Source organism: Sceloporus occidentalis, unplaced genomic scaffold (genome assembly GCF_023333645.1).
Source record: "Sceloporus occidentalis isolate IW3139 unplaced genomic scaffold, rSceOcc1.0.p SCAF_7, whole genome shotgun sequence".
NCBI lineage: Eukaryota > Metazoa > Chordata > Lepidosauria > Squamata > Phrynosomatidae > Sceloporus > Sceloporus occidentalis.
This window is the reverse complement of record NW_028316987.1, coordinates 11,832,066-11,845,904: the sequence shown is the minus strand read 5'-3', so window position 1 is coordinate 11,845,904 and position 13,839 is coordinate 11,832,066.

Genomic DNA, 13,839 nt, shown 5'->3' with positions numbered 1-13,839 from the left:
TCGCTCGTAGAGGTCTTGTATTTGCTCCATGCACATTCCCTTGGCAACTTTGTCTGCCCCTTTTCTGGTGGCTGATCTGTGTTTTGAAAGGCTCGAGTGAACATTTAAGTTACTGCTATATGAGAAATTTGAGGAGAAGAGGAAAAAATCATTGGGTACAGAATTCTTTTGGGAGGCAATGTTCCCATTTTGTTACCCTTTACCTTTCTCCCATAACTGCACCCTTGGCAGGACCAGTTTCACTGCCAAACCTAAAGAAAAACTAATTTCTTCCCAGCTCAGTGGACATCTTGAGACTTAAAATGCACATCTCATGGCCACGTAATGCCTAATGTTTGTATGTTTTTATTCTATCCTTCCCCCCCCCCCACCCCGCCACCTTTTCTGCCACTTCACTAGCTGAAGAGCTCTGGAGAACTTGAAACCTCTCACACTCTTTTCACAATGTCATGATGATTAGAGATTAGCAGGTAGTCATATTTCTCACCATGCTGTGAAAAGCTTCGCCTACTGCTTTCTGAGCATCAGGAAGCTGCTAAAGACACAAGAACAGGGCACAACATTTTTAGTCCCTTGGCAGCATGAAGAAAAACATATTATTTAGTCTTGCAGGTGCTATAATAGCAAAATAGAGAAAGATGGTAGTAGCAAATACCAGTGGCGTCACTAGGGTTACCGTCACTGAGTGGTAACTCATGGTGCTACCGTCCATTGACCTTCTCCTCCCATTTCACACCATACAGAGTCCTTAGTAATGCTTTTTTTTTTTTTTTGCACTAATGTACGTAAATCGTAATTCCCACATACTGCTGAATGCAATGCTAACAGCTATGACATAAAACAGCTAGCAAAATTAAAAGTATACCTTCAAATTACAATATCATATGCACAACTGAAATGTATTTACATATATATAGTGAAGATCTGGTTAAAATGTGATTTTAAAAAACATTTTAAAAGAATAAAAAAATAAAATTAATTAAAAAAATAAAATTTGAAATTTTAATTTTAAAAAATTGGGGGCCTCTCCTTTCTCCTCCCAGTGAGCTTTACCCCACTCCTACCATCTCCTAAAGCATTTTAAAGGGAAGCAGGTAAATGCCACAGGCCATTTCTGCCAAAAGGTAGGTGTTCAAGGAATAATGGTGTCACCCCCACTTAGGGTCTCAGCTGATGTGCTCTGCACCTCCTGCTCGCACCTCCCTAGTGATGCCACTGCAAAATACCATGCAACATTTCACAGGCAAAAACGTGGACACGCATGGTTAAGCAACATCAGAGTGAGGTCAAATGGCCAAAGATACTAATGAGGAGGACCACACAAGCTAGGTGAGGCAGCAGCCCTTTGCTTTTGCCAGAGCCTACTGGGAAGGGCAAGATTTCACCCCCTTCTCTCCTTTGAGTTCATTGAGTAGAAACTACTTTTGCACTCTGAACTCAGTTTGAAGCAGCTGAAGTAAGCTTAGGACAAAGGGCAAATATAGGAAGAGGAAAAAGAAACCAAGACATTTAAAAAGCAGCTGAAAAGTGGAACAATAGAGGATTAAATTGGTACTGTGCCTGGCAATTTGGGAGGATCTGATACTGGGTTCATCTAGTATGATTACACTGTTGTGTTTGAAGAAAGAAAACTTGTCCTAACTTCAAAGGAGGACAAGGCACCACAAAATGTAGGGCATTTGAGAAAAATGTAGGGCAATACAAAATAAACACCACCCCCCCCCCCAATATAAATATAAAATCATGCTTCTTAATGATGACCAAAATGGAGGACATTTTGAAATTTCTCCTGGACAGAAGGTTGAAATGTAGGACATGTGTGGGAAAAGGAGGATGTCTGGTCAACCTAGAGGGGGGTTGTCAGCCAAAATAAAGGGGGAGTACTAGGTTTAGGGAATGCTGTCAGAATTATTCAGGGAAAAGTAAAGTTAAGATTGCAGCAGCTGGATGTTCGCCATTTTTTCCAGGGATAAGGAGCAGCAAAATGATAAAACATCATCTTCACTATCATCATCAACATCTTAAAAAATAAAATCTTTGATTTGGAATTCTCTCTGACTTGCCCACATTCTTCTAAAAATACAGGAAAGGAAACAGATAGATTTACTCCCACACACACAAACTTCTTTTTTGTCATAATTCCAGGTATAAAGAAGACAGGATTGAGCTGCTGCTGGCTGCCCATTCTGTCAGGATAAATATTTTTCTTCTTCCTTCTCAAACTGCTGGAAGCCAGCCACAGAGGCGGCTGAGTTGCCTTGAAATTCCCAGAGTTTTCAGCTGCTGAGGATCGTGATAGTGCTGCTTTCTGAGCCAGGCTAAATGTTCTATAATGAGTTCTATTTGCCAAATTACTGGATTTTCTCACTGATCTACACGCGCTCCTTAGAAAGAAATAGAAATCTCTGGAGCCATCAGAACCAGGCTTATTTCTAAAAACAAAATAACTCCTTCCATGTATGCACACTTCGATACAAGACACCTAAGGATGGGACCATGAGGGTAGGAAATGGATCTATCTTCCTAATGTTCTTTTGTTCATCTTCTTCAGCACCAGTGACAGTGACCGAATGCTGGCCAGCACTGCAGGGATGTAGCTATATAGGGGATTAAAGCATTGTGCCTCCAAAAGAATTGTATTACATTTTTCTCCAGTCCTCATACAGTATTTCTGGTACTGCAACGAGTGAGACAATAAAAATCATTCAAACCAACAACATTTCTATTTGCTGTGTTCCCATCCCCATAGTAAATCTGCCTGCGCCTTTCATTTTCTCTGAATGTCTAAACGGCATTGCAAAATGCTCTATCGAAATTTTAAATTGACATGGGAACCAAATGAAAATTTGATGGGGAGAACAGGATTCTTATTCTGGGGAGAATGCCTTCCTTTTGCCCGCCACTCCCAGCTACACTATTCCAAACTCATCGCCCCAGTAAAACGTCTGCTGAGAAAATATCATTGCTAGATTTTGCGCAGAGCTCAGAAGAGTTAGTGGACTACAATTTTCAGAATCCCTCAGGCAATTCTGGGAATTGTAGCCCAAAACATAACTTTTCTGCCATCTAGTTTTACCCATATTGATGGCCTGCAAGTTATACACAGGAGCAGGGAAAGATGTTCTTCACGATTCTAGATATGCCAGAGACAAGAAAGTTACTAGAAAGGGGTTAATGTGTTCAGTTAATAACTAAATAGCTTAAAAGTCTAATTGGACTATAATAGCAGGGGGGGGGGGATATAATGTTAAATTGCCATTTAAAATTAAGATAAATGCTGGCACTTAAAATCTTTTCCGAATGAAGTTAAAAAATACCAACCATAATTTTACACCTCCCTGTTTTGAGCTGTGAAAAGAAGGAAACTGATGCATGATTTTGGAAAATAACATTTCTCAGCAACCTCCCCAAAGCCTTTCTGTTGCTTTCCCTTTCTCTCTTTCTTATAATCCCATCTTCTTAGTCCTCACTCTCCCTTTAGTTTGATCCTCCTATGGATGGATCCCAGCTAACATCCCAGTCTTCACTTCTCAGAAAATAGTTTTCTGGAACAGATAAGAAGCATCTTGGTGTAGAACACTTGAGGACCCTCTAATGCAAAGACCCTTGAATGTTCTCCTTCAAAAAATGCTTTTCCTATTTGTTGGTTCAAAATCTTTTCATGTTGGAATTAATTACACTGTCATACTCTGATCATGAGCTAAAAGAAATGGTATGGATCTTATGACCTAAATACTGTAATTCCCCAACCCTGAGGGCTAACAAAAAGTAGTTTTGCAAAAATCCAATAGGGCTAGGCTTTGCATAAAGATCCAAGTGCTAAATGTAGAAAGTGTTGGTTCCCTAGCATTGTCTCCCATTAATTAATGAATAACGTAATTCTGGAACCAAGTTTATGCTGCATTTCCAACTTAAGTCAATTTTTTAAAGTTAAAAAATAAATGTTAGTGTTTCCCTTATGTTAAAAAAATTCCAGTGCTAACTTAAGTTGATTTTAACTAGTGAGATTATAGGCTCATGCTGGGAATGGAAGTGAGTGGCATTTTTCAACAGTTATGAGGAGTACCATACTAAGTGGTGAGAACATTCAAGGTTAGTACGCTACTGAATTTAGTTCTCTTTGCACAGAAAACTTCTGGTGTCTTTGTAAAGTCTGCCTCTTTTGCAGACATACAAGCATAGTGTAGTGAAAGCAAACCAGCTCTGCTTGGGCAAACAGGAAATATTCTTCATTACATTAGACTAAATACAGAGCTGAGGAATGAGGAGGAGGAAGAGGAGGAGGAGGAATGCATCAGCAAAAAGACAGGAAAAGTGGCCACAGATTTAGATTTGTATATTTATGAATATTTAAATTTAGAAATTAATTGAACAATTAAAATGGAAATAGAATACACCTCACAATAGTAGACTATGGCCGAAAACAGACGGTTAACGCTGGCCCTCTGAGCGCTGGCTTGAGGCTGCAGCAACCGCACACCACACACCCAACCCAGCATTTTCCCGGTGCAAAAAGAAGCAGCAGAAAGTGGTTGCTCAGGGCTGTTTCACAGCACGTTCCCTGTGTCTGGGAACTGGGAAGCCAGCTTTTTTTTGCTGGTCTGTACTGGCAGTATGTGGGAAAGACTGTGTCCATATGACTTGTTTGCATGCTGGACAACTGTCCAGGCACTTGCTGTTGGGGATGACCAACTTCAAGCTCCCTGTTCTCCCTCCTTAAGGTTCTTGGTGTTTACACGGGAACCAGGCTGGTTAGCCCTTCCAACAGAGGAGAACTTCAAATAAAGGGTTGACATCCGATACCAAATGTTGTTTGTTAATTGTTGTTTTCCCACACCTCAATTCATGGGACATGGCAGGTAAGAAATAATAATAATTGTTATGATTATTATATAGGCTCCTCTACAAAATAAGCCACATGGCCACCCCATCTATAACTTTTCTCCCAAGCCAAACTGTTTCTCTCTTTCCCTTTCTTCCCAAGAATTCCTTCTCTCTCTCTCTCTCTCTCTCTCTCTCTCTCTCTCTCTCTCACACACACACACACACACACACACTTTTGCCTCTTACTCCTGCAGAAACTGACCAGAATCAAAGTGGTGATTTACACTGGCCTAACACTCTATTGCACCAATGTAAATCTCCCTTTGGAATATTGTGTAGGGGAAAGAGGAAAGAAAAGAAAGTTGTTTCTAACTCTGCACCATGAGAAAAAAATGTTCTGATGGCAGGGCAGATTTGTCTCTTGATAGTGATGAGTTTCTTTCCTGTTCCCCTCCATTGCCATGTCACCCAGGCCTCTGTACATCACTGACACCACCCTTGCCAGTGTAGTTATGTCTGCCAAGAGGATCACATCTACCACCTGCAAGCATTAAAAACACAATCTTTTGACAACTCACCATTAATTCAGATATTTATCTACCTACCTACCTACCTACCTACCTACCTACCTACCTACCTACCTCAAGATGGTAAAATTCATATCGATAACAACAATAGATGAAAGTGTCCCAGCCATTCAGGATACATTATTCTAATGAATTTCTATCTTGTTTTTCTTCCTTGCCAGGTTACACAACTTAACAATTATCTCAGCATTTCTCAAAGCAGCCCAGTAAGGTAGCCTACTGATATTCCTGTTCTAATGAAGACATATGAGGAAGAAGTAAGTCTGATGCTGAGAGGTACTGTCTTGCTCAAGAAGGCCATCCAGTGAATTGTGGTTGAAACTTGAACTGAGCACGTCCTGGTCCAAATTCTTACCCACTTTGGCCACAGAGGGGTGGGGAAAGGCATGTTTCCTACTTCACAGAGGACTGCGCTCTATTTGAAGAGTTGTCTGGTCCAAGTCCGGTTAAAAGATAGACAGCAATAAAAGGCAAAAGAATGTGTCTTGCAAGTATCTATTAGAAGTTAGTACCTGGACTGCAGACTGAGCAGGTACATACATTGCTTAGTCACAGTATTTCCCCAATGAGTGAAATGTGTGGCTGGAAAAAACCACAGTCATTCTAATTCTCATTGCTCAGAATCACAGCAGCATTTTCATCCTACTATGGTCCCATATTGGCTCCTCCACCACCACCTTCTTTCCTAGTGGAAATACATGTTCCATTTTATCAGGTTTTTTTTTTTAAATGTACACATTTTTATCTGCACTATTTTAACACATACAATTTTGTTTGCATTCTTTTCTCCTGATAAAAGCATGCGGTCCACGTTTTTCAAACATGTATGCATAGCTCTCTGCTATTTTATTCCCTCCAAGATGCATCTCAAACTACAGAGGTGCACAGGCTTTTGCACCAAGATGCACTGCAATCCATTGCTAAACTTGGGATCCATAATACAGATATTTCCAAATGGAAATATGAATGGAACAAATTACTTTCCCATCCCTGATGTAATGAGATGTTCTGTGTTTCTGACTATCATAATTATGTCTTGAAGTACATCTACACACATAGAGTGCCTTCCGGAAGTTTTCTCTCTCTCTCTCTTACTTTGACTTCTCCACATTTTTTTTGTTACAACCTGGAAATAAAATGGATTTAACTGGCATTGCTAGGATTTGATGTACACAAGATATGCAGCACTGTGAAGGTGCCAAATGTTTTTTTTACTAGGGCACAAAACTTAAGTAAACAAAAACAACACTTGTTGGTTGCATTAGCATTCATCTCCCTGAGACAATACTTGGTGAAGACAACTTTGGCAGCAATGACACCTGGGAGTTTCTTTGGGTAGGTCAGCACTGTACATCTGGATCCAACGATGTTTGCCCTTTCATCTTCAGAATTTTACTCTGTCAAGTTGGATGGGGACTGTTTCCAAACAGCCCCTTTCAAGCCTTGCCACAGATTCTCAATTGGAGTATGGTATGGGCTTCGGACTGAGCTATTCTCAGACATTCAGATTCCCGTTTTGAAACCACTCCAGCATTACCAAGAGTCATTGTTCTTCTGGAAGGTGAACCTCCACCCCAGTCCTTTCCCCTTGAAACAAATTTTCCTCTAGAATTACCATCCATCTTGCCCTTAGTGCCTGCCAAGAAGTATTGCCAAGGCAACATGATACTGCCCCACCGTGCTTCATTATGGGAATGGTGTTCTTAAGGCAATGAAAGTTGTTTGACTTTGTTCCGCATGTAGTGTTTAATGGCAGGCCAAACATTTCAGATGGTCCCATGAGACCAGGAATCCTTTGTCCACATACTCACCATGCCCCCAATATAGCCTCTTTGCACACTCCAAATGGGCTTTGATATGGATTTGCTTCAGCAATGACTTTACACTTGCTGCTATTCCTTAAAGCCCAGCTTGTAGAACATCCATTCGATTGTTGACCCATCTCAACTGCAGATCTCTCAAACTCCTTCAGATTTATCATTGGCATCTTGTTTAGTTCTCTAATTCCCACTTTACTCAACAATGTACAGATAATTAATATCAATTAATATTCTTTTTCAATTTCATTTCCTTAAAGCCACAAGGGCAGTCACTAAATGTGTCTTCTTGAAAAATATATCCAAAACATTCAGCAAGAGTGTGATCTGACCAACATGTGCCCCAAACTGATTAGATTTCTCAAGCATTGTATCAGTGAAGTGGTGGGAGCAGTTTGACCCAGCTTTCATTTCCTTTGGAGGAGAACACAATGGAGACTTACAGCATTGTAAGATGTGCTTTATTTTACAAATATATAAGTAGAGCAAAAGTGGAGACGAGCAGCAGGCACTGCAACCACCAATGTTTAACCAAACAATACATCCACTGTCTTATATCAGGAAACCAGAGAGGAGCTTTATGTTTCCAACCCAAGGCTGGCTTAATATATTTTGCTGTTTGAATCTTAACAACAAGAGGCAGCCTTGTCACCCGCCACACACTCTCAAATAGATGTGCATAGTACCAAAACCCATATTTGTATAGGTGTGTGTGTGTCTCAAAACCCTTCTTCTTCTGCCTGGCAGTAAAAACAAACAAACAAACAAACAAACAAACAAAATAACATAAAAAATTTAAAATGTCAGATTTAATTAACAGTTTGTTGCCCCTTAATGACACTCTAAATCTGGTGCCTGTGTCCCCTACCTAATGACAGGGCTGGCTTGCTACAGTTTGCACAATTTAATCAATACATTGCTAAAACTTGGAAAGATGTTCCATGTGGTCTATATATTTAATTCTTGCTTCCATTCCAGTTATTATGGTGGTCATGGCTCACTCTCTTCTCTGCATCATCTTTCTGGCTAGAAGCAAGTAGGCTAGATTAAATCCAGCCTTTAGGGTGAGCACAGTTATGCCTGATGGAGTTTGGAATGTTCTTTGGCATCCATAGTTTTTGTGGGGGTTTTGGGTTATGTGGCCATGTTCTAGAAGAGCTTATTCCTGATGTTTCGCCAGCATCTGTGGCTGGCATCTTCAGAGAATGCTTTGGCATTGTTTTCCTTTACTTCATATTTTAAATCCTTTGTTACATGCTCCTATGTTTTACCCTCAATTTATCCATGCCCTTGACTTATACATGAAGTCAATTTATAGTCAAGTATGTACGGTAGTTGTATCGTTTTCTTCTTTCTTTCTTTCTTTCTTTCTTTCTTTCTTTCTTTCTTTCTTTCCCCTCCCCCTCCCCCCCCCCCCCTAGGTTCTTTATCTTTGGTTGTATGTTATTTTGAAAGCAATTAGATTGCTTGTGTTCAAAATTAATAAAAATTAATCTCAAAAAAATGGCAAAGATGTATGTTATTTTACTTCCATCATTCCAGGCAGTGATGTTGTTCTGACTTCTCGGATTCTCTGGCCAGCAGCAGGTGGTTGCTGCCACCTCCCTGTTGGATCATGACCAATTCCCACTGCTTATTTTCATCCTTCAGGGACCTCCTGAATAAATATGCAGGCCAAAGAGGGAATGGATGTGGCTGTTGACTAGAGGGGCCACCCAGATTACACTGGAGCTGGCAAGCTGGCTAAACTTGTTTTATGGAAGTGTCTTCTGGAGCCAATACTCTTTGCTCTGCACATCTTAGTTGCTAGAAGTTAGTCAACATACGGCAGGGCTTTAAGAGTCTGCCTGCTTGCAAGGCATTCTTAGGGACACATACTGATTAAGGAGTACTTTGCAGAATTTAGGAATGTGACATTTGGACCACAGTTCCCAAAATTCTCCAGACAGCCAGTACATACACTTGTCTGTGGATTCTAGGAGTTGTAGTCAAATGTCACATTCCAGTGCTTATCAGTAATAATAATGATAATTATTTTTATCCCACCTCTCCCGTAGGATCAAGGCAGTTTACAGCAACGTTCTGCGGGTTTTCCCATATGCGGGGTGGGAGGGTCCGGAACACATCCCCTGCATATACAAAGGGCCCACTGTATAAGGAGATCCAGGACCATATTTGGGGATCTGGGAGGTTCTGCATAGTGAGGTGAAAGAGCATGTAGCCAAGGATAAATTGATCAAGATTGGAATCTGCATAATCACATCACTGATGAGTGCGATTTTGGAAGATAAACCTCGTGTTTACAAGTGAACAGAAATCCAAGAATCCCTCCACCTGGGAGCTATATTCTTTTGTACAGGGACATTTGCATTGGAGCTTATCTCACAGCTCCCTGGAACACTCCCAGCATAGAATGAAAGGGGGTAGGATGGGAATAGAATGGGGCCTATCACCCATTTTATTGCACACTGGAATGCTGCCAACACCGCCAGAAGTTCCCATTCTGTTCCCGATCCATCCCAGAGGAGGAGATTTTCAGGAACTGTTCAGAAGTGTTCCTGAACATTGCCTCCTCTGGAACAGATCAAGAATGGAATGGGAACTTCTGTCAGTCTCAGAGGCTTTCTGACATGCAATAAAATGGGTGATAGCCCCCATTATGTTCCCATCCCACCCCTTTCGTTCCATGCCAGGAGCAGCCCAGTAAACCATGTGATAAACTCCATTCATTGTCCTACCATTCCCAACTTCCCTTCCCATTCTCCTCTCCAGGACAATCCACCCTAATCCCAAATTCTGCCCCAAGATAGGTTTTGCCATATAAATATGCCTGCTTGAGCACCACCAATTTGGGCTTGCTTGAGGTCAGACAACCTGTTTGCCTATTTCTGGCTCAACTGCTTAGCTTGCTGACCACACCACGATCCTCAGACAGCTTGCTGAGCCACTTCCATTTCACAGTGTCCCCCACTTGGATCCCCACTTCTGGAATTGATAAAATATTGCCCTCTGTACCCCCTCAAGTCACTGTCTGCTACCACCTTCTATATGGTTAGTTCTTGGATGTGTGTGTGAGAAAATGTCTTTAGGTGAATGGTGATTTCCTTCCAATTAATAAATACAGTAAAACTAATTTGGATCTTGCACTCTGGAGTTCTGCTTTTCAGAATCAGTATATCCAGGCTAGGGTTGCCTGCGCACTCTCACTGGTTTCAATTGAGGTAATACTGTAAAATTGAATATTAATTGTGGGTGCCTCCTGGGATGTTTCTATTTGGGTAACAACAGGGACAAAGCTAAACACTTTCTGATTTTTCTAATTCAGAGGAGGGTGACCAAAATGGTGAAAGGTCTGGAAACCATGCCCTAGTAGCTTAGGGAGCTAGGTCTGTTTAGCCTAGAGAAGAGAAGGTTGACATGATAGCCATGTTTAAATATTTGAAGGGATGTCATATTGAGGATGGAGCCAGCTTGTTTTCTGCTGCTCCAGAGACTAGGACCCAGAGCAATGGATGCAAGCTACAGGAAAAGAGATTCCACCTCAACGTTAGGAAAAAACTTCCTAATGGTAAGAGCTGTTCAACAGTAGAACATGCTGCCTCAGAGAGAGGTGATATCTCCTTCTTTGGAGATTCTTAAACAGGGGCTGGCTAACCATCTGTTGGGGATGCTTTACGTCTTCCAGCATGGCAGGGTTTGAACTGGATGGCCCTTGTGGCCTCTTCCAACTCTGTAATTGTATTATCTGGATGTGCCCTCAGTCTCAAAGATGCTACTGTATTCCTTTATATCTCACTATGCTGCAACAGAATAACACAGCTACAGGTTAGGGTAATAATAGTAACAACAGCAACAAGTACAAATCCTGCCTGCAAAAGCACGTGGAACTGAAATTCAGTGTCTAGGAGTGCAATGCAAAGCAATTTCCAAAGGGAGGACACAAAAGTAAGGAAAGAGGGACCAAGGGAGGGTGTTTGACTAAAGAAAGAGCTATGTGCAGGAGTAACTCAGTGGCTCTGCTGTCTGGTGAATCTGTTTTGGGTTTGAGGATGCATCTGCACTTGAGAAATAACCCAGACTGACACCACTTCAACTGCCATAGCTCAGTGCTATGGAATTTGGGAATTGTCATTTATTGTGGCACCAGAGCTCTCTGATAGAAAAAGGCTAAATGTCTCACAGTTCCCAGAATTCCATAGCTTTGAGCCATGGCAGTTAAAGTGGTATCGAAATGGATTATTTCTCCAGTGCAGCTGGATCCTTAGGCCCAAAACATACGGGCCCAAAGGAGTGGCTTCCACCTACTTTGGGGGCATGGTGTTTGTATAACGCATGCCCTCAGAGCAGTGAGAAGCTGCTCCAAAGCCACCAGGGGCAGTCCAAAGCTGCCAGAGAAAGGAGTGGAGGAAAAAAAAAATGCTCCAACCAATGGCTGGCTTTGGGACCACTGCAGCAGCTCACTTTGAGAATGGACCGTGCAGGTGCTGCGGTCTCTGGCCGATCGTGGGTGGCCGCTCCTTTATGCCCATCTGTCTAATTTTTAAAGAAGCTATCCAAAGGATAGGGCCCTATCCCCAAGGATCCAACATCAAACAGCCTCAAGAACCTCCTTAAAAAAGCATCAAGAATGCATCAAGAAGCATCAAGAATATATAAACTAAAGTTCAAACTAAAACCCAAAGTAGATCCACCACCCTGCTGAACTTGTTGGGAGTTACCAGCTGCCACTAGGCATGTATTCTGATTCAGCAATCACGCTAAACAAACACAACATTTGATATGAAGCAGCATCCCAACAATCTAAGTTTTACAAGGTTATAAAAATCATGTTTTTAGTCTAGATCTAAGGTTACTTACTGATCAACTTTTTGTCTGCTCTAACATTTGATTTTATTGGCCATGATGTGTGTGTGGGGTGTGTGTGTGTGCTGTGCTATGCATTTTATTCTGTGCACTGAAATGTGCTATAGGGCAGTAAAATGGGTAAATTATAGCGGCTGAAATGCCTGACTCTAAATCTTGCATTACGATTTATTTTACTGTATATTTCTCCTCCCACACTGCAAAATGTGTGCAGGGGTCTAGCGGATGTTTGAACTTCAGGCAGAAACTGTATATATCAAGTTTTGTTGTGAAAGCAGAGAGGCACAATGTTCCAGGAAGATTAACACTTTAATGGGGGCTGTCTTTGGAAGACTGTAGTGTCAGGCTGGTTTCTGAAAAGGAAATGGAGAATCGTCTTCTGAGCAGTCACACAGGCATTCATATCTGCTATTGCAACACAAAGCAAATTTGCAGTACAGTTGGCAGCTGCACTGCATTCAACAGGACTTCCTCCTAGGTTATTGAGGTGCAATGAAGAGGAAAGGGAGGCAGTAAAAATACAAGTTCTCACACTAGCAAGCACACAGGATACATCTAGAAAATGCTCAAAATTATATTAAAATAATAGCATTGTTATATTCCAGGCAGCATTGAGGAAGAACCTCTTCCAGACTTGCTTCTGTACAGGGGTCCAGGGGACAAAGCCCAAATGAATAGGATGAGACTTCAGGAGACAAAGCTCAGTTCAAGTAAATAGGATGAGACTTCAACAGTCTATATCCTTTGTGCACACCAACCTGACTGATGCTAATACCCAGAGCAAGATCTTAACATAAAAACAGGAGTGTGTGAGTGAAAATTAGTCCTTTGAAGAACTTGGTCTCAAGACATTTAGGGCTTAAAAGGTGAAGCCCAGCAATTTTGAATTGGCTCAGCATTGTTTATAAGACTACAGCCTTAATTGCTTCTTCTCAGTGGTTGCATCTGTGTTTTATTTTCTTCCTTTTTTTCACCCTGGATCCAACTGTGGGACAATTGTGTGTGTGTTTGCTTCAATGCTTGTGAGAACATTAACTCTGGCAATCTTGGCCTGTGACCAAAGCAAGTCTCTTAAGCATACACTAACCAGCACAAAGTGACACCAGGCCACCACTCCAGCTATTCATTGGGAACAAGCCCAAACTCACCATCCACAGACATTTCATGGTGGTGGAGGGGGAAGTGCTATATTGGCAGTTGTGTTCCCTCCTTGCCAAAGGCAACAGCCACCTTTCCACTCTTTCTCCAAAGCACACAGAAGAAGGAAAGCCTGCAATTGAGAAAATCATGTGATGATCAAACAAATACACACAGGCTCTGAGGAATACTGTTCTGAGTGGGGCCATTGCTTCTTTTTCTCTAGTGTTTTACCAGGTAACATGGGACCCGCTGCATCCTGCTTCCTCAGAACAAGAATTGCCAGAGCTCCAGATATAGACTGAGAAGCTCAAGATTCAGGCCCGAGAAGAAATAAATCAGATGAGAAGGTGGAAAATCCAAGACTAAATTTCCCATGTTTATTTCCCTTTGCTAGATAATAAAGGCCTAAATACCCTAAAGGCACTAGAACCCATCTGATCTTGGAAGCTAAGGAAGGTCAGCTCTGGTTAGTGCTGGGATACCACCAAAAATGCCATGTTTTGTTGGCTGTATTTCAGAGGAAGGAACTAGCAAAACCATGTGTGCGCATTCCTTGCCTAAGAAAATGCTGGGATTCTGGGAGCTGACGTCTAAAATGTTTGGGGACC